Below are 19,546 nucleotides of genomic sequence, written 5' to 3' on the forward strand. Positions count from 1 at the left end.
CTACAGCGATGCCCCAGCCCCTCCGGTTCCTGACTGATATGCCCAGATGGAGGGAAGGCAGTGAAGGACTTCTTCAGTCTCCTAACACTCAGCAGCAGTCAACAGCTGGCCTGCAGCCAGACCTATCTCTGCTACTGGCGGCTGGCTGTGTGACCTATGGGCCCATGTCTTGACCTCTCTGAGCCTCAGTTTCCTAACTGGCAAAAGAGGACATTGGGAGTATCTGTTACAGGGGCTCTGTGAGGATGGGAACAGACTTTACAAATGATAGATTCTTACACAGATTATGTGTGAGGTGCTTCTTTTTCTTTTTAATAAGACTTTTTTTTGGGGGGAGGGCTGCATCTGGTCTTGGTTGCAGCCCATGGGATCTTCATTGTGGTGTGCAGGCTCAGTAGTGCCTGGACTCAGCTGCATGCAGGATCTCAGTTCCCTGACCAGAGATCAAATCTGTGTCCCAGCATTGAAAGGTGGATTCTTGACCACTGGACCACCAGGGAAGTCCCCTCAGAGCTTCTTTTCTCAGTGGTCTGGTGCTGCTCTCGGTTTCCTTCAAAGAGGAATTTCAGGTTCTTGCTCCGTAGCTTACTAGCATGATCCTTTAGGTCCTTGGAACATGGGGCCTGTCCTACACACAGAAGACCATTTTCCTCACTCCCTCATACAAACCTCCATTCAAATGTCACCTCATCAGAGAGGCCTTCTCCCAGCACTCTCTATGAGAAAGCACCCCTGGGGGGCTCTCCTCCCTCTTCCTTGCTTTATTTTTTCCACCAAACCGATTTTCCTTGCCATTCCAGACACTTTTCTTTCTTCCCTACCCTTCACCCCTAGATTGAAGCCCCATGACAGTCCGGGTTATATTTTCTTTATCACAGTATCCCAGTGCCTAGAATAGCATCTGAGCCATAAAGGCACTGGAAGATATGTGTTGAGTGAATGAATGACTATTTGCTGCACAAATATAGCCAATATCATTCACCTACTAGTAAGACTGCCATATATTGTCTCAGAACTTCTAATACTTTCTACTGTTTTATGCAACATTTATTTTTTATATTTAACTCTTTAATCTACCTGACACTTATTGTGAAGTATATCATGTGAGGTAAGCCTCTAGACAGATCCCCAGCTAACTGCTAACCAATCTGTAGAATGATCCACTCATTGCTGTCGGCTTGTGGAAGGGCTGGTTCCTCTGGACCGGACTGACTGCTGTCCCTTCTAGTATCAGCAGCACCAAGGTATGCTGCTAGATTGGGCGCGCAGACACTGGACTCAGACCGTCTACAGTCCAGTTTCCACCTCAACCACTTATCAGCTGGGTGACTCTGGACAAGGGAATTTGCTTCTCTCAGTTTCAGTTCTGATTTCCCAGGTGTCTCAGTGGCAGAGAAACCATCTGCCAACGCAGGAGACACAAGAAGCATATGTGTGATCCCTGGGTGAGGAAGATCTCCTAGAGTAGAAAGAGGCAACCTACTCCAGTATTCTTGCCTGGAGAATCCCATGGATAGAAGAGCCTGGTGGGCTACAGTCCATGGGGTCACAGAGTCAGACACGACTGGACACACACACGTAAGCTTCAGTTCCAGGCCTCATTTACCCCATCTGTAAAATGGGCATGAAAGCAGCACAAAGCCTCCTTCAAATAATGGTTGTGGGATTGAACAGCACCAGGCTGGCAGAGTGTGCAGCCCTCAGTCCAGCACACAGTGGGTGTTCAGTTGTTGTCAGAGATTCCAGCCAGTTGAAACATGCTCACTCACTGGGCAAACAGACCCAGTGGGCATCCCCTGGTGTTCAGCACAGCGACCAAGCTGGGCAGCTGGCAGGCAGCCAGTATCAGGCCTTGGTTCCTGCCCTCCTGGGGGACACAGCACAGTTTTGCATGTGGAGGAAAAGCCCAGAGTGTGGAAACAGGAACTGTTTGGGCCAACTTGGTGGGGTGGGGTCCTCCAAGGAAGTGAAGCAGGGAACTGAGCTGCTGCCCTTGGGCCCCCAGGTGGACTCTTGTCTCCTCAGAGGGAGTGTTAGGCATTAATTAATAGCGTCTCACTTCTTTCAGAAATCTTTGCACACTGACCTTTACTGGTCTTGGGGTCCACAGGAAGTGGGGAGCTACAGATGAAGAGACCTTGGCCGTCTGAGGGCAGAGAGCAGCGTAGTCACCACTTGAAGATACCCTTGGAGCCTCCTTCAGTGCCCGCATTCAGCAGGCGTGAAATAAGTGCTTGTTGATTAGCCAGTTTCAATAGGATCAGGGCTGTGACTGAGCAACGTTAAGTGGTGGGTACCCCAAGATGCATGGGAGGGTCCACCGGGCTGACTGACTGCGGACCCTAACCCTAAGTGTCTAGAGTCTGAGAAGAAGGGGAGACGCTGGGCCCGACTCACAGTGAGAGTCTGGGCCTCAGTTTCCCCAGCTTTGAAATGGGGAGGGGCTCCTAGGCTAACCCTGCCGTGGAGAAGGCGCCGCCCGGCGCGCCCCCAAGCCTGCGTGGCGGCAGCGCGCACGAGCACAGGGGGCGGCGCGGGCCCGCGGCGGGGAGGGGCGGGAGCGCGCGCGCGAGCCCGCGCAGGAGGCGGCGGAACCCAGCGGACGAGCGTGCGGCCGCGGCGCCGCCAACTCGTGTGGGACCCACCGCTCCCGCCGGCCGCCCGCCGGTCTGCGCGCCGGTCCTCCCGCCAGCAGCCGAGCCCGCCCGCGAGCCGGTGAGTAGCCTGGGGCCCGAGGCCCAGCCGGATCGGGCCGGGGAAGGGGCGGGGGCCGGGCCGCAGGGCCGTCACCCACACGGGCCGAGGGAGGTGCGCGTGCCCGCCCGCGCGCCCGAGGCTCCGCGGGGGAGAGCGGGCGGGTGTGCACGCGGGAGGTCGGGGCGAGCGTGAGCGTGCGAGTCTTGAGTGTGTCCCGGGCCGTGCGTCCGAGCGCGCGTGGGCGGCGTGTCCCTGTGCCACTCCGGGCGTGTTCGCAGGAGTGTGCGCGTGCCTGTGGCCGAGTTGGTGCCTGTGCACCGCGGAGCGTCGGGGTCGTGGGGTTTGGTGTGAGTGAGTGCGGGGCAAGCGGGCCGGGCTCCCACTTAACCCATTTATTGAGTGTTTACTATGTGCCAGGCGCTTCATGTGAGATCTCATTTTCGTGACCGAGAGTGTGTGGATTCTGGGGGGTATGTGCGCGCGCGCACACGTGTGAGTGTTTGCAAGTGATTTGTGTGCGTGTTCATGAGCCTTTGAGGACAAAAGCGTGCATGTGTGGGTGTGAGGGTGTAACTTGTGTACAGGAGTGTGAGTGTGTTTGCTGTAGAGGCCGAGGCCCCCTTTGCGCCCACCAGGCCTACTGCCCTGATGTGCCCGCCGCTGGCTCCCATGCCACCAACCCTTGGAGAGAAGTATGCTTGGCCTGGGCGCCCAGTGGGTGCTGGGCCGTCGCTGGTAAATGAGAGGAAGGGGTCAGACGTCACCGCCCAGCCCGGCCTGGGCAGGGCCACTGGCAGGACCCTCCATGGGGCTCCAGGCGGAGCTGGAGCCTCTTGGCCTGGCCCTAGAGGACTTGTGTTCAATTTTCCTAAATACTCTTCTGGGTCCCCTGGCTTTATTCTCGCCCCTCTCTGGCCCTGGTGCATTTTAACCCTTTACCCAGGCCTGGGGTACAGCTGACCCTGGGGAGATCAGTGGGGAGACCAGGGGTCCCGGGATACTTGTCTGTGTATGTGGGGATCTCTCTCTGCCTGCCTTGCTAAGTAGATAGATCTTCATCTAATTTATTTGCATGGAGCCTGGGCTCCAGGAGGGAGCCCTTCAGATGGTGACAAATTGATCAGAGCAGGCTTGGGACACAGTATTCTGAGATCTGTCCTTGAAGTTTTGATTGACAGGTTTTGTGTGTGTGTGCTTTATAAAAGTTGAAAACCTCTGCAGTCGAAAGTCTTAACTGCTTTAAGGCAAACTTTAAAAACTGGAGCTCCCTAGTTCCTCTGGAGTGTCAAAATTCGGCTTGCTTTTCTGAGGGGAACATGTCGTCTTAGGAGCTCAGTGTGTGCGCAGGCAAACCTTGGAGGCACATTTAAAAGCTGTGGCGTTAATGGAAGAAGAATTTCATTGAAAGGGATGCAGAGCCGGCCGAAAGCGCCTGTTCCCCACGCAGCAGCTTACCAAGTGAACTTTGGACGTCTTCTTTTAGCAAACAAAACCTGGAAGGAAACAAAAACGACCCACATTCTTTTTCTTTTTTGTTCTAAAAAATGAAAAACAAAACCCACCTCTGGGTGTGCTGGAAAAGCGGCCTCCCCTTCCCCCGGCAAGGCCAGGCCCTCCCCCGATCCCCCACCCCCAAATAAAATATGCCTGTGGGGAGCTGTGGATGAGTCACTCGCTGGCAGAGAGCCCCACGGGCAAACATTTGGGAAGGTTCTTGCCTAACTTCCCAGAAGAAAGGCCCAGGATTTAAAATGGTCCCTGTGGTTTGTCAGCCTCTGCCGTCCCGTCTGCTTCGGAAATGACTAAAAAGTAGTTTCTACCTCCACAAAATAAAGTCTCAGACTTAAGCAGCAGCCCAGGTTGATATGGGTAGAGGGCCGCTCAGGTTTGAAGAAACAGAGCTCCTGGGCATTGCCAAATGGCACTTCTGGAGGCTTCGGACAAGAAAGCAGGGGAAGGGAAGTCACATTTATGAAGCACCCACTGTGTGCTGGACACTGTTCTGGGCACCGTAATCCTTCCACAAGTTAGGCTGTGGAGACAGCTATGGCTTTAAATGCACAAGGAAATTAAGGCTCTGAGAACTCAAACCATGTCCTGGGACCACAGTGGAGATAGAGGCAGAATCCTCTCCCCTGCCTGATTTCAAGCCCATCCTGTTTCCACTGGACCAGGTGCTGAGTGCTTTTGCGTACATACACTTAGTTTTCACTGTGAGGTAGGGGTTATTATCTCCATTTTACAGATGAGAAAACTGAGGCTCAGTGATGAAATGATGTGCATAATTTTATGGAAGTTATGCACTATGGCTAATGGCCACTGTTTGTTAAGGGTATTCCATGTGCTGAGCATGGTATTAAAAGCTTTAAGTGCCTTATTTCGTTCAGTCCACTCACCAACACCATGAAGTGGGAACAATCTATGATGCCTATTTTACAGATGAGGGCACTAGGGCACAGAGAAATTAAACAGCTTACAGAAGATTCCATGCTGATATGCTGTTGACCTTGAATTTGAACCCAAGCTTGACTGAGCAGAGCCCTTCATCTTCCCACTGAACCTGGAAAGTCACAGTGGCTGTGTACCACGTGTCTGGCGCAGTGTGAAAGTTTGGGGTTGTTATTCTGATCCTACAGAGAGGAAGATGGAGGTTAAGTAACTTGAGCAAGGTCATTGACTGGCAAATGGCAAAGTCAGGATCCAAACCCACATCTCTGATTGAAGAGTTGAGGTTCTTAATTTTAAACCAGGTCTGTCTGCCTTTGTCCTGCTGCGGTTGCTTGCTGGGCTCCAGACTCCTGGGAGAAGTCTTCCTGGGGGAATTGCCAGCCTTGCTCCTCCCTTCCAGCCCTCTGGTGCAGGTGACCAGCACCCAGGGCCAGTGCTATCAGATAGAAAGGGCCACAGTTCACATTTCTTCTTTCCTCTCGAAGCGCCAAAAATTGGTTTCAGAAGGGAAGTGTCAAAACAATTGTCAAAAAGAGAAGAGTATTCCCTTCCCCTTCTTGGGTCTGACCAAGCCAGCGAGCTGGAGGGTGGAGAGTGGAGGGCCCTGGTGAGTCATCCGAGATTAAATATGGGTTGGCACCTCCAGTCTTGTGTGGGGAGGAAGCAAGCTAGGACACTGCCCTCAGGAAGAGCCTGGCATGCTGACCGCTGGTGATGGCAAGTTACCTCAGCGGGGCCTGACCCTCAATTCTGAATATCCGACAACAGCATCATTTCTACGTAGGCTTCTTGTCACTTGCCATTTCAGTCCGTGTCTGTCTCTCTTCCCAGTTCATTTCCAATTTACATCACGGTTTATACGACACTGTACTAGAATGGAATGCTGTGCGCGAAGATCTGTGTGGTTTGGGGTGTGGGTTGCTCCTGTGCGTGTCCTTTGGTATTGAAAGGAAAGGTATCTCTCTCCCTTCTGAGTGTGTTCTGCAAATTGATGAACAGTTGCAAATTGCCTTGAGATGCGTTAATTTAAGGTGTGAAATAATAGATCTTGTGCGAAGGCCCAGCCACATTTCTGGCATGGTGGATTTCTCTCCCGTCTGGCCTGTGATTTAGGGAGGTAAAAATAGTCCCTCTTCCTACATTTTTATCTCTCTCTCTCTTTTTTTTTTTTTTTGCTGATGTCATTCTTAAGAAGCAGTTTTGCCCATGCCACAGGTCTTGCCTTGACCATTGCTTCGGATGGTGGTCAGAACTTGGAGCTCTGGGGAGACGGTGCTTGTGGAATGAGGGGTTGTCTGCGTGTTTGTGAAATTGGTTTGAAATGAGCAGGGCAATGGATGGCCCAGTTTGGCCAAAGACCCTCAGTGGCTTTTTGGTACTTGGCCATTTTCTCACTTCTGACTCTTGGGTAGTGACAAGATAATCTTTGGGAAAATGTTAGTTTAAAGAGGAAAAAATCAGGCCAATGGCTTTATCCACCCCTGCCTGATGTGGGTGACATCCACACAGTCCCTTCCTCTGGCCCAAACTGAATTAAGCCAACGTCCTCCTCTGACTTGACATCCAGACAGAAGCTGACACTGGGGCAAATCGGTTGGTGGTGTAATTTCCTGTGACGTTCAGTTTGGGAACTTGGACTTGCAGAGTGATCTAGCGTTTTGACATCTGTCCCTCTAACAAGACTTGCTTGTGTGGAAACAGACCCTCATACACAACCTCTGCCGTTGTCTCCAGTTCTGGATTTTTCCACAGACCGCTTCTCCGGTGGTCTGGTGGCAAAGGCCGGGTCTCCGTGCCACGCCTTCTTGGCGTCTACAGCAGGATCACTGCACCCCAAACCGACTCAGCGCTGAAGCTGGCTCTGTGTGGGGGGTGCGGTGGGGGGCGAGTGACAGGCCTGACGAATTGAAAGGTGGCCAGCTGGGATCTGAAAGGCATTCAGTTCCAACGGCCTTGATCCGCGTGGAGCCGGTCTTTCTCTCTCTTAGACATCTGTGTGATGGTGACCTCACAGAAAAGAAAAAGGGGCTTTATGTAGGAATTCCATAGAGTGTGAAGGAATTCGACAAGGGAAGGGGGAGGGAGGCGGCCATTGAGAGCCTGCAGACCCTGTGTTTCCTTGGAGTTGTTTAACCCTCACACTTCAGAATTGTTCTGGGGGAAGGGACGGTGCTTATTTAAGGAGAACTTCTCGAGGCCCCTGAGTTGTAGTTGAGGCCACTAGTGTTTAGTCCCTCTCTGGTTCCTGGTTGTCCTCAAAGTCTTGGAAACTGCGGATTGTTGGGAAGAGACCTGCCTCAGTCGTGTCTGACTCTTTGCGACTCCATGGACTATAGTCCATGGAATTCTCCAGGCCAGGGGATCTTCCCAACCCAGGGATTGAGCCGAGGTCTCCCGTATTGCAGGCAGATTCTTTACCAGCTGAGCCACAAGTGAAGCCCTACATGGGGACACTGTTACTTTATAAACTTGGCTGTCATCAGTCCAGGCTGCACATGAGGAATTCAGTAGGCTTGCCATCCAGAGAAGACCTGTGTGCCCATTTTACAGAACGGAAACTGAGGCCCAGGGAGAGGAGGGCACTCACTCACAATCACATTGAAAATGTGAGCTTTGGCACTCAATGAGTGTGGTGGGAGGCTCAGACCTGCCACTTTTGAAGTCAGTCACCTCTGGGGGCCTCAGTTTCCTCATCTGGAAAACAGGGATAGTGTTATGACCTCATAAAATGTGAGGGAAGAACTAAAATAATGCATACAATATGCACGGCATGTGGCTAATATCACCTAAGTGTTTAATGAGAGACTAGGAACTATTTAATTACCAAGGACCTGCCCAGGGTCACAGGGCCGGGAAGGTCATCTCTTTGTCAGAAACAGTTTCATTGCCCCTGTATCTTGAGGCCTGAAACAAGGCTGAAAGGGAGGTTGTCAGGGGGGCCCCTGCAGGTGCCGCTGAAGCAGTTTTCTCTGACCATGACCCTCAAGATAGATCGTGGGGGAGACAGTGACAATTTGGAAAGACGCAGGATTTAAATGTCAGGGTGGCCTTGGGCATCTCAGGGAAATGTTTTGAAGTCAGTATTTTGCTTTCTTGTCTACCTACCGCCCCTCTGCTGTTCCACCATGGTGAGGAAAGTGAACCTTACAAGTTTTTGGTGTGTCTTCTTGGAGTTGGAGGGTCTTGGGAGGTCCGGAGAGCTGTGTCAGCCTCAGTGTGTTATTAAGCGAGGCATATGTTTTGTTAATTATTTACACAGTGTCAGCCCCATCAGAGGTCTGTGCGGACGGAGCAGCTGTCATAGACCTGGGCCGGGACAGGTTGTTCTCGGTTGGAAGTGAGCAGGTGGCCCTCTCTGCCGGCAGGGTCCTCACAGAGGGTCTGCGCAGCCAGGGCTGAGGGAGCCTGTGCATGTTTGGCGCCCCCTCTTAAGCTTCCCTTGTGGTTCAGCTGGTAAAGAATCCGCCTGCAATGCAGGAGACCTGGGTTCAAACCCTGGGTTGGGAAGATCCCCTGGAGAAGGGAAAGGCTACCCATGCCAGTATTCTGGCCCGGAGAATTCCTTGGATTGCATAGTCCATGGAGTCGCAAAGAGTCGGACACGACTGAGCAACTTTAACTTCAGTTCAATTAAGCTCCTGGGGTTCCCTCAAGCTGGATTTTCTTCTCTGAGAGGAGAGATTTCGTCTCTTGGGACTGGCCACCTTCCTGAGGTGGCTCCTGTGGGCCTTTGTCCAGCTCTTCACATCCGAGACCCTGCCATGGTGTTTTTTGGGGAGGGAAGGGCCTCAGCGGGCTCTGGAGATCTCTGAATCCCGCACCTCCACAGCAGTCGCCTCAGGCTGGGACTTCCCATGGCCCCAGCCTCTACTTTCTCATCTGGCAAATGGGCCAGTAACACCAGGAGCAAGGCTCTTGATTCTGGGGCACTGTTTGGGGGTGATTTGCCTTAGAAATCCAAGTTTAGGATTAGAATTCTGAAAAGGAAGGTCTTGGGATCAGAGCTTCCCCTGAGAGGCCACTAGGATGAGGGATATCACTTCTCTGAAGGGGGAGGGGGCAACCCGAGACGTCTTAACCTGTTTTATATAAGGAGGTTTTGCTCAGGGGTCATTTTAATAAGAGAAGTTTCTTATATGAAATATTCAGAATCTATAAATCCTTAGAGACAGAAAGCAGATTGTGGTATGGGGTGTGTGGGGGAGAATGGGGAGAAACTGCTTGATGGATACCAGGTTTCCTTTTGGGGTGATGAAGGTACTCTGGAGCTAGGTAGAGACTGTGGTTACACAGCATTAGGAATGTACTAAATGCCCCTTAAGTTTTAATTTTCAGATGGTTAATTTTATGTGGAAAAACATTTTTATAAGGAAAGTTTCTGATGCTTAAAGGTAAAAACTTAAAAGCCTCTCATTTTACAGATGGGGAGAATGAGGCCCAGAGAGAGGCTGCGACCAGCCTAAGGTCTCCCACACAGGCTGTGGCGGTTCTGTGGCTGAAATCAGATCATGCTCTCAACTTTCAGGCCACGGCTCTGGTCGTGGCACCTGGGCCCAGGCTAGGGTGAAAAGTTCAATACGCAAACAGACCACTCACTGTTGTGTGGGTTGAGTGGACTCCATTTTGTTAACCAGATACGCCCTTGCTGGCTGCTGTGTGGTCATCCGTCCACTCATTCACTGAAGAAATATGTCCTGACATTCTGGGTCAAGTGTTAACCCTGGGAGCTGGCATCGAGACCCTCTAACGGCCCCGCCCCTGGGCCTCTCACCACCGGGTAGGGACAGAAGTTGCGTCATGACCCCATTGTGGGTGCTTGTGAACAGTTTGCAGCAGGCACCCTTTGGGACTCACTATCTGGGGAAGTGGGCGGTGGTGGGGGGGAGCTTCAGGAGGGAGGGGCTCCCCAGCCTTGAGAGAGACATGAGGTTTGCCAGGCAGGATGTCCAGGCCTGGAGGCCTGAGAAGGCTGAGATAAAGGGCGGGTAAAACTAAGGGTGAGTGGGTGGGTGTGGCCATGGGACGGGGAGCTGGGAGCCTGACTGGGGTCCAGGGTTGCGGGCAGACCCCAGGCTGTGCAAAGCCAGGAACTTCCTGCCACTTCCTCAGCCTGTGAGCCCTTCAATAGAGCCTTTGTCCCAGACACTCACTACATGCTACATTCTGTTGTAACCCTTTATGTGGATTAACTCACTTTATCCTCCTGCGGTTCTGTGACTCAGGTACCGCTATGCCCATTTGATCGACAAAGAAACAGAGAAGCCAGGTTACGTGGTGCTAATCACCATCAGCCTTCGTGTTGTGAGAAGCCTGTGTCATGTGGCCTGGTCTGAAGGCTGCCCTCTGGAAGTGCCCGTTGTGTGGGTTGTGAGTTAGTGGCCAGGCCCAGGGCATCGGAGAGGGCCTCTGGGCAGCTAGAAGGAATAGTATGAACCAAGAGACAAATAGCAGGAGAGGAGGTCCCCCGGAGCCAAGTCCCCCAGGATCTGTGAGGTTGGGTCTTCATTGCAAGAGCAGGAGGCCCCTGCTACTTCTGCAGCCTTGCTCTTCACCAGTCTCCCCCTCATTCACTCTGCCCCAGCCACACAGCCTTCCTACTCTTCCTCAAACATGCCAAGCGAACTCCTACCTCAGGGCCTTTGCACTTGCTGTCCTGGCTTCATGAAACCCTTTTCCTCCTAATATTCCATGACTTGCTCCTAGCCTTCAGCAGGACACTGAAAAAGTCACTTCTCCAAAGAGACCCACCATCCCCACCCTGTCAGAATTAATCCCACGTCCTTCACTCCCCATTCCCTGGATGGGCTTGATTTTTTTTCAAGGCCCCTACCTGTCCCTGATATCGTGTGTTTGTTGTGTTTGTGATCTGCCTCCCAGGATGGACCATGACTCCATGAGGGTACGACCTGGCCTGTGGACTGCAGATAAACCTCAGTGTCCAGCACTGTGCCTAGCAGTAATAGGTGCTCAGTTAACATTTGTTGAATGAATGGAGAGTTTTAAGTGGGTGAGTGGCAGCATCCTCGAAGGATGTTTAGGGACTTCCCTGTTGGTGCAGAGCTTAAGAATCTGCCTTCCAATGCAGGGGGCATGGGTTCGATCCCTGGCTGTGTGGGGTCTTATGCCATGGGGCAGCTAAGCCTGCACACCCCCACTCGAGAGCCCACAACTTGAGAGCTTGTGTACCGCAAGGAAGAGCCCACACAGCCCCCCCAAAAAAGAATGTTTATATGGAGTTACCGAGCTGGTGGCAAAGTTGACTGGCTTTAGGGACCCCACCTCATTCCTCCCAGTGGGCAGCAAAGGGCTGAGTTGTGTGTGACAGAGCCTCCCTGTGCAGAGAGGTTTCTTGCAGAAAGACTCATCCTTGGATTATTCCAAGAAGGAGGAACCTAAACACAGAGGTTCCCTCCCAGAGTTGGGGGGGGTTCTCCTTCCTCTGCCCCTTTTCTGCAGAGGTGGCTCCCGTTCTGCTGGTAGTCTGTAGTCTGTAGAGGAGGGGCTTTGGGTAGGACTGGGTGGGCACCTTGTCTTAAAGCTGTGTTTTCTGTCAGGCGCGCTTATTTTTGTTAAAAGGTATATCTTTTGGGGGCTGCTTGGGGAAGGGGTAGAGATTAACTCTCCCAAGCACCTCAGGCACAGACATTTGCTGTGTAGCAAATGAACAGGAGCTCCAATTCTGCACCCCCGTCCAGAAAGCAAGGAATCCTGGGTTGAAAAAGGAGACAGTTCCCTAGCTTGGTGTGGCCTTGGTGGGCCACCAGAGTGGGTGCCCAGATGGCAGGACCACTGGGCACCACATGGCAGACAGACTGGAAGCCCACCCCATGTGTTTGGCAGGTCCAGCCAAGTCTAGCTGGATTTAGTTACACCGCGATCTCAAGCGTGGACTTGGAGTGCCTGACTCAGTGTGTGTGCATTTCCTTTGTTCATCTCCCCCAGGAATTTTAGTGGCCTTTTGTGTTTGTTTTAAATGCCAACCTCCTCAGCCAACCCAAGAGGAAATGAGGACTGGGTTTTTGTGCCAGAGGCTGGGGACAAAGGTGGGGCCTGCCCGCTCTCGATGGTGACAGCACGACATTTGGAGAACACACAAAGAAAATACTTGTGCTCTAAGCCAACAACTTTCATTTGCGAATATTTTTATGATCTCCTGAGACATCAGACGTTGATCGTCTATAGGTTGGACACGTGACCACTGTTTCCAAACACCCAAGATGGCAGTGGTCTGTAAAAGCATTTTAGTGACATTTGGGGACAGAAGAGGCAGTTTGCAAGAAGGTGTTTGGTTGATGGTGTGTGAGAAGTTCTGGATGCTCGCATGGCTTAGGGGGTGGCATCTTTGAAACTGCACAGTGCTGAAAATTCCGGGACATATGGTCACTGTGATGTGCTAATGTTAACAATCGAGATATTTAATTACCCAGAAAAACCCCTTTGCCTACCCACTATGAGTTACTGGAGAGCTTTTATTTCTCAGGAGGAGGGTCTTACATAATATAATTCGGACCAGCAGACAGGGAGTCATTATCCCTCATTCATTTATTAGCTAATTAAGTGATTTATCTGGTCACACATTTATTCCTTCAATTGCTGTTCATCCAGCAACATTCACTGGATGCTACTCCAGGCCAAGCCTGATGCTGGGCACTTGCAGGGGGTGGGGAATGAAACAGGGGAGCAATTATAACTGAATCCCTGCTGGGTGCCAGCCCATTGGGCAGTGCTGTGGGCAGCAGGTGAATTAACTTACATCCCAGTGGATATTTGCCGAGCACCTACTACGTGCAGACCTGTGAAGATCCAGAAAGGAACATGAGAGCATCCAAGGGATTTGAACTCTAGGCCCATCTTACGGGGCTTTTTTTCATTCCTGGCCCTCCACTTGCTATGATAAACCTGGTCAGCCACCGTTCACAGGCCACACAGTGACGTCCCCGGAATGAACCAGAAACAATCCAGAGGCCTCAGGAACCGACGTGAGAACAAGGCATCCCCTTCACACGTGACGTCTCAGTTCAGCGTCTTGCCACCACCCAGCGTTCTGAGACAGAATGTGAGATCTCGTGGTTGGCTAAATACATAAATATTTTATGTCTCGATATTCTGAAAACGAAGCCCAAATGCGCAGAACTGCAGCACATCAGTGCTATAGATCATATGTTATAATAATCTGATGACATGTTGTTTAAATATTTATGGACTGATGTGACATGACAATGGGGGGAGAGAGCAGTCTCGGAGCAGAGTCGTGGCAGATGCTAGGAAGGAGGGAGCAGACTCGCCTGGTCCCGAGAAGCGCATGCGATGCTCAGATTTCTCATCGGGTGATCTGGGGTTTCACGGCCACGGCACTAGCTGTGTGCTGCGTCCTGCACTCACATCACCTCACTTACCCCTCACAGCAGCCCCCTCCAGGATGGGACTTTTATTAACCCCAAGTTACAAATGAGAAACTGAGGCCCAGGGTAGGTCAGATCCACCCCAGGGGCACACAGCTGGGAGTGGCCCAACTGTGTGGTCTGAGCTCTTAGTTGCTATGAATTCCACACTCGCCGTGACGAGTCATGTCAGAAAAACCTGGTTGACCCCAGGCTCAGTACCAACTGGGCTTTACAAACTGCAGAAAGGAAGGGAATGTCTGTAAGATGTCAAGTGGGAATAGAGACCACAGGAATAAATATCTGCCCCAGGAGGGGGCCAGTGGTAAGGTTAGGCCACTGCAGCCAGAAGCCTGGCACACGGTAGGGGCTGGGAATATGGCCTCCACCTTGTTTTTGTTTCCCTGTTGGCTTTGCAGTCAGCTGGCGAGCTCACTGCTGGCTGTCCTGCTTCAGGGTCTGCCTGTGCTGTTCCCACTCCCTGCACTGTCCACGCCGACTGGCCAGGGACACCCCTCCAGCAAGGGAGCCCCTTTAGTCTCCAGTAGCCCCAGGCAGTGAGTCAGGGGTCCCTGCCTTACAGATGAGGGGCCCCTTCCCGCCTCCCAGAGCCAACCCCGTGCCCCTGCCTTTGGGAGGCAGCCTGCCTATGCCAGCTCTTCCCTCCACCCCCTTCCCTGCCTCTCTGCTGGACCTCTTACCAGAGGCTGCCCTGCGATCTGGCTGATCGTCACCTCCCCGGCCTGGTCCACAAGACAACCATAAGTGACCAGTGATGGGACTTCAAAGGACAAGACCGGGAGGCAGGGTGGGTAAGGGGTGGAGGGCCTTATTCTAAGAAGCTCCTTAGGCAGTGATGGCCTTAGACTTGGCAGTGGTGTCTTCTAGCTCTGCTGAAGCCCAGGGATGTCCCCAAGGGTCAGGAAGTAAATGGAAGACAGGGCCAGCTATGTAATTTGGGGGCCCCTTACAAAATGAAAATGTAGGTCCCCTTATCCAGAAAGCAGGAAGAAAGCTTTTTCCTTCCCTTCTCAGTCTCTCTCCCCACCTGTCGTGATGTTTTTAATTTGCTTTTAATGCCACAATACCTTGGGCACAGGGACCCTCACAGAGCAAATACAGATCCTAGCAGATGCCCCTGGCCCTGCCCTGTGGCTCGGCAGGAGATGCGCCTGACCCCACCTCCTGCCTGCCTGCACCCAGGCCCCTGTCAAGAGTGGAGAACGTCAGAAGTTACTGGGGGTTGGGGGAAGGGAGGATGGGAGCAGGCAGCTGTGACCCTGGGCAAGGCAGGACCACTCCAACACTCCAAGCTGAAGCTCCACACCCCCAGCACGTGCAGCATTACTTCACTTAGAAAATGCCAAGTTCAAAGATAAAGTGGGCTTTCAAGAGAGTGAACACAGAGCATTGAAACCCCAAGCAAGGGGCTTCCTGCTGAGGACAGGGCCAGATACGACGACGTGGCCATTTGCCTATGAAGCTGGCCCTGATGGGAGGACTGTAACCTTTCAGAAAGAACACGGTCCCTGTGTTGGATCTCGGCCCAGGACTGCGGCCAGTCTTACTGGAAGGGAGAGTTCTGCCTGCAGGTACCTTCTGCAGACCGCTGGCCCCGGATGTGACTGCTGTCCGGTGGCCTGCTGGCCTCCGTCCTCACCCTGGGCCTCTCGAGAAGGACACTTCGTGATCATGGGCCCCCTCGGAAATGCCCCCCTCCCTGCTGTAATCCCTTATGTCGTTGCCGGACGTTCCTGCATTGACAGACCCATCCCCTCTAACTTCCTGAGTGACAAGGGTCAGAAATCAAATGATAAGGCTGCTGACCTGCTTCCTCGGGAACAACGCCAAGCAGGTGGTGCCCCGGAGATCAGAGGGGGCTGGGCACCCACACTGTTCCCAGCCCTGGAATCAGGAGGGTGGGGGGGGGTGGGGGGTGGCGGGGTGCAGCTTCAGGACGTCTATCTGGCCACTCCCAAAAATATGAGTGAGGGAGGCTCAGAAAGTTAACTAATGCTTAGTATTCAGTACCTCCTGTGGACTGGCAATCTGACCAAGTGCTTTATCTGTGATGCCTTAGTTAACCTTTGCAACAATTGCTCTCCCCATTTTCCTGATGAGGATAACTGAAAGATTCAGAGAACAAAGCCATCAGTACAAGGCCATAAGCCACTTGGTTTGAAAATATATTTGCACCCAAGCCCAGCTGACCCCTCAAACCACTGCTCTGCACACAATCCCAGACACGGCTGGGTGACTGGGTCACTGCCTGGCTGGGACAGTGCCCCCACCATTTTGTGTGCGTGGGACGGGCAGGGAGCTGGACCCCAGCAGCTGCTGTCTGCAGGCTCCTGCCTCTGGGAGGTCCCCCTTCTTGGCAGGGAGCCGTCCTGAAGCTGCAGCTCCATCTCTTCTCCTCTAGGATCCAGCCAGCCCTGAGGCTACTCTTAGGATGGGAGAAGGAGGCAGGAGAAGGTAGGTTAGACACACCCGGATGCAAGTCACACCTCTGCCTCTTGCTCACTGTGTCTCCTTGGCTTGTCGCTTCCCACTGGGTCCTTGGTTTTCTCACTGCAAATCAAGGGGTAATTTCAGTTCCTGTCTCTGGTGGGTTTTTGTGATCCCAGAATACAAAAAGGGCATTTGGCAGTTGGTGGCTGTTTCCGTATTGGCAATTCATGACACTGTGGGGTGAAGACTGCGTCTTGGTGGCACCTGTGAGCCTTGGGAGCACTTCTCCACGTTGGGACACGTTGGAAGTCCCTCAGCCCAGAGCCGCCCTCCCCAGGGAGTTCATCCCTTTCTTGCTTTGCTTGGTCACTCATTGATTCCACAGATCTGGACACTGACCTAAGACACATAACGAGCAAGAGACAGGACTGAGCTGGCACTTCCATGGGGAGAACAGCCAGAAAACAAGAAGTGGGGGAAGTAGGTCACTGACCCAGGGGTTGGAGACAGGTGACCGGGGGCCGTGGGGTTGGGGGCTGCCTGGTGGAGTGATGGTCCCCGAAGTCTCCCGGAGAAGGCACTTGCTGGGGATTTAACATGCTGCCTGTTGTTCAAGGTCCCTGCTCTCCCAGGGGGCCTGGGTTGGCCTCTTGGGGTCGTTTTACTTCAGATGTCTTTGAGAATGTGGTTTTCCCCGGTGGGAGGTGGGAGTGTCTCTCAGGCTCCCCCAGCACTCTCACCGGCTTCCTCTCAGGGCTGCTGGTCCCTGGGGCCACCCCAGGCAGGCCCTGACCAGTTATTATCACACTGACTCCCCTTGGTGACCCCGTGATGCAGGTTCTTTTGGGCCCATTTTACAGATGGGGAGACGGGGACTGAGTCCTCTGCCTAAGGCTTCATAGTAGGTCTGTGCCTGAGCCAGGATTTGAACCCAGGCCTTTGACTCACAGAGCACCCACCCTAAACCACCCGGCTCTAGTAGGAGTGGCCTCCCATGCGTCTGAGCGGTGCTGAGAATAGAAAGACCATGAGTGCTCTCAGTGGACTGAGAAGTGACCATTTCCCAGTGAGCTGGGTTTGCACTTACTCCTGCTCCTAGGCTCTGGTGGGTGGGGGGAGCCTTGTGTTAGGGATGAGGAAGCTGAGGCCCAGAGAGGTGCATGGCTTGTCGAGGTCACTCAACCCCAGCCCGACTGCATGACCACTTGCTGTGCCCCTCGTTCACCTTGGCTGTGTCCATCCTAGCTTTGACCTGCATACGTATTTTGCATTTGGACAAACTAAAGCCCCTGGGCTTCCCAGGGGGTACTAGTGATAAAGAACTTTCCCGCCAATGCAGGAGATATAAAAGATGTCAGTTGCATTCCTGGGTCGGGGAGATCCCCTGGAGGAGGGCATGGCAACTCACTCCAGTCTTCTTGCCTGGAGAATCCCATGGACAGAAGGGCCTGGCGAGCTGTGGTCCATAGGGTCGAACTCAAATGAAGTGATTTGGTATGCACTTAAAAAGCCCCCAAGACAATTTAGCAGTGTGATCCCAAACTAGGGAGAGGGTGAGCCGTTTGGGTCATTGTGGAAATGGACACCCCTTCCACAGTGAAGTTGCATTTGAGATGCTACTGATTCTCAGGGTAGGAGAAGCCAAGAGAGATTGATGGTGGTTATGACGGCCTGTGGGTGTGAATTCCCCTGGGGACTGATGCGAGGGCCGTAGGGCTTTATGGTATCTGGGACATCAGCCTTTTAAAAGAAAACGTTCCCAAAGCTGTCCCATCCCACCAAAGGCAAGCAGTCCTTAAACGGCAAAGGAATAGCCGTGTTCCGTGTTCACAAAATGGTTGAGCTGGCGTTCAGGCCCATTTATTTAAACCCAGAGTCGACGAGGCTAAAGACTTCAGCTGTGAGTGGCAGCTCGCCGCCTCGCTTGCAGCAGGGGAGCGTAATCTTCAGGGTTTTCTTCCCATTTACGGGTTTTTGTGTTGTTGTATATTTGTAAAATGAGGCTTCTGCTGGCAAAAGCAGGTTTTAGCGCGCGCGGCAGCTCTTTCAAGACCTAATAAGGCCCCAAAGGAGGGTGTGTTCCGGCAACACTTTCCTCCCCCCCAGGGGCGGCCGATTCCAGCTCGCTTCATACACTTTGGGCACCGGGTACCATCCGTCTTGCCTCCCATTAACGGAATTACCGCCATCACTTCTTCGGGACAAGATGGGCCCTTTGGAACCGCCTTGGGGACAGAGGCAGGAGCAGCTGCCAAGCAGTTTTGCTTAGAGGGGAAAGGAAAGGAAAAAAGATACAGAGAGAAAAAACCGATCTCCTGCACAGATGGATGGTTCCCTGGGTCCTGAGAGCCCGGGCCGAGGTGGAAAGGGCTAACAGGCTGCACTGGGACAGCACCCGGAGGAAAGTGGGCAAGCTGGATGGCTCCTGTCCCCGACACATAAGGAAAGGGCTGGTCAGCCTGAACTGACAGCTTGAGTTCAGAGGAAGGCAAGGAGGGGGACCCAGCATTTGGGGGGTCCTTCCGTATGCCTGAGCCTGCACTGCTGCTTTGGGCATGTCATGGGAAGCGGGTGTCACTGGCTCCATACACAGATGAAACAGAAGAAGCTCAGAGAGTCCAAGAACTTGCTTCAGATTATTTCATACGTGGTGGCCCTGGGTTCGTTCGTTTTCCTGGGCCGCCCTCTGGAGAAGAGCAGCGCCCCTCCGAGAGGTGACAAAGTAGCAGAGTGAGGACTCCAAGTCCAGACGCCTCTGCTTCACCCCCCAACACCCCCAATTCCACACGGCTGAGCCAGCATCTTGGGGGACTTTGCTGTTACGCAATGATGCTGAACCTGTCTCTTCATCTTTGTGAAATGAAGTCCCTTGTGGGACTGTGGTGAGGGGTGGCTGAGGAGGTAGCAGTCGTGGAGCCCAGAGCCCACAGGTGGGCAGATTGGCATTCAGAACTGTCCATGCCAGCTGCCCCCCGCCCCCTGCTTACCAGGCCCCCTCCCTCTGCCATGCTGAACTCAAGGCTCTCTTGGCCTGCAATGCCTTGCTTCTCTCTTCTCAAACTTCACCACCTTCTGGAGGCTCCTTTGACCTCAGGATACTGCGTAGGACTCCACTTTGGGCCCCACGCTCCCCCTGTGCTTCCCCCCTAGGCATGTCCCCTGTCCCCTTCAGGCCCACCAACTGGTCAGTCCCTTGACTCGAAGCCTCTCCAGAGCTGAAAGTCCCCTTCCCTCCGTGGTCCCAGGGCCCAACCCAAGGCCTGGCCCGGCGAAGGTCTGGGTGACAGAGAGAAGTGGCGCACCCTTCGTTTGCTCGTCGGGCCCTGCTACCATGGAGACAGCTGCAACTTGGAGACTGTCTAGAATCCAGGCCTCTGCTGTGGGCAGATGGGTTGGCTGGCTGGCTGGAACCTGTCCTTTGGGGTGAAATTTTGTGACTCCTACACCCTGTGGGCCTGCTACAGGTGATTCCTTAAAGAAGGGTTTGATCCTGTGGGTGATGACCCTGTGGTCCTGTGATGACCCAGAGTTTGGTCCTATCAGCGATGGGTGTTTGGAAGGGTCTTGAG

The 19,546-nt window shown here is 53.2% G+C and overlaps 1 protein-coding gene across 1 annotated transcript in view; it reads left to right on the forward strand.

Annotated features, from left to right (window-relative positions):
• Positions 1–2,569: 2,569 nt before the first annotated feature.
• Positions 2,570–19,546, forward strand: part of NEK6 (NIMA related kinase 6) — an 84,746-nt gene continuing 67,769 nt past the window's right edge. The window contains exon 1 of the mRNA XM_070452637.1: positions 2,570–2,715. The gene's annotated coding sequence lies outside the window, so the exon portion shown is untranslated. The remainder of the gene's footprint in view (positions 2,716–19,546) is intronic.

The sequence above is a fragment of the Odocoileus virginianus genome, chromosome 2, assembly GCF_023699985.2.
Source record: "Odocoileus virginianus isolate 20LAN1187 ecotype Illinois chromosome 2, Ovbor_1.2, whole genome shotgun sequence".
Taxonomy (NCBI): Eukaryota; Metazoa; Chordata; class Mammalia; order Artiodactyla; family Cervidae; genus Odocoileus; species Odocoileus virginianus.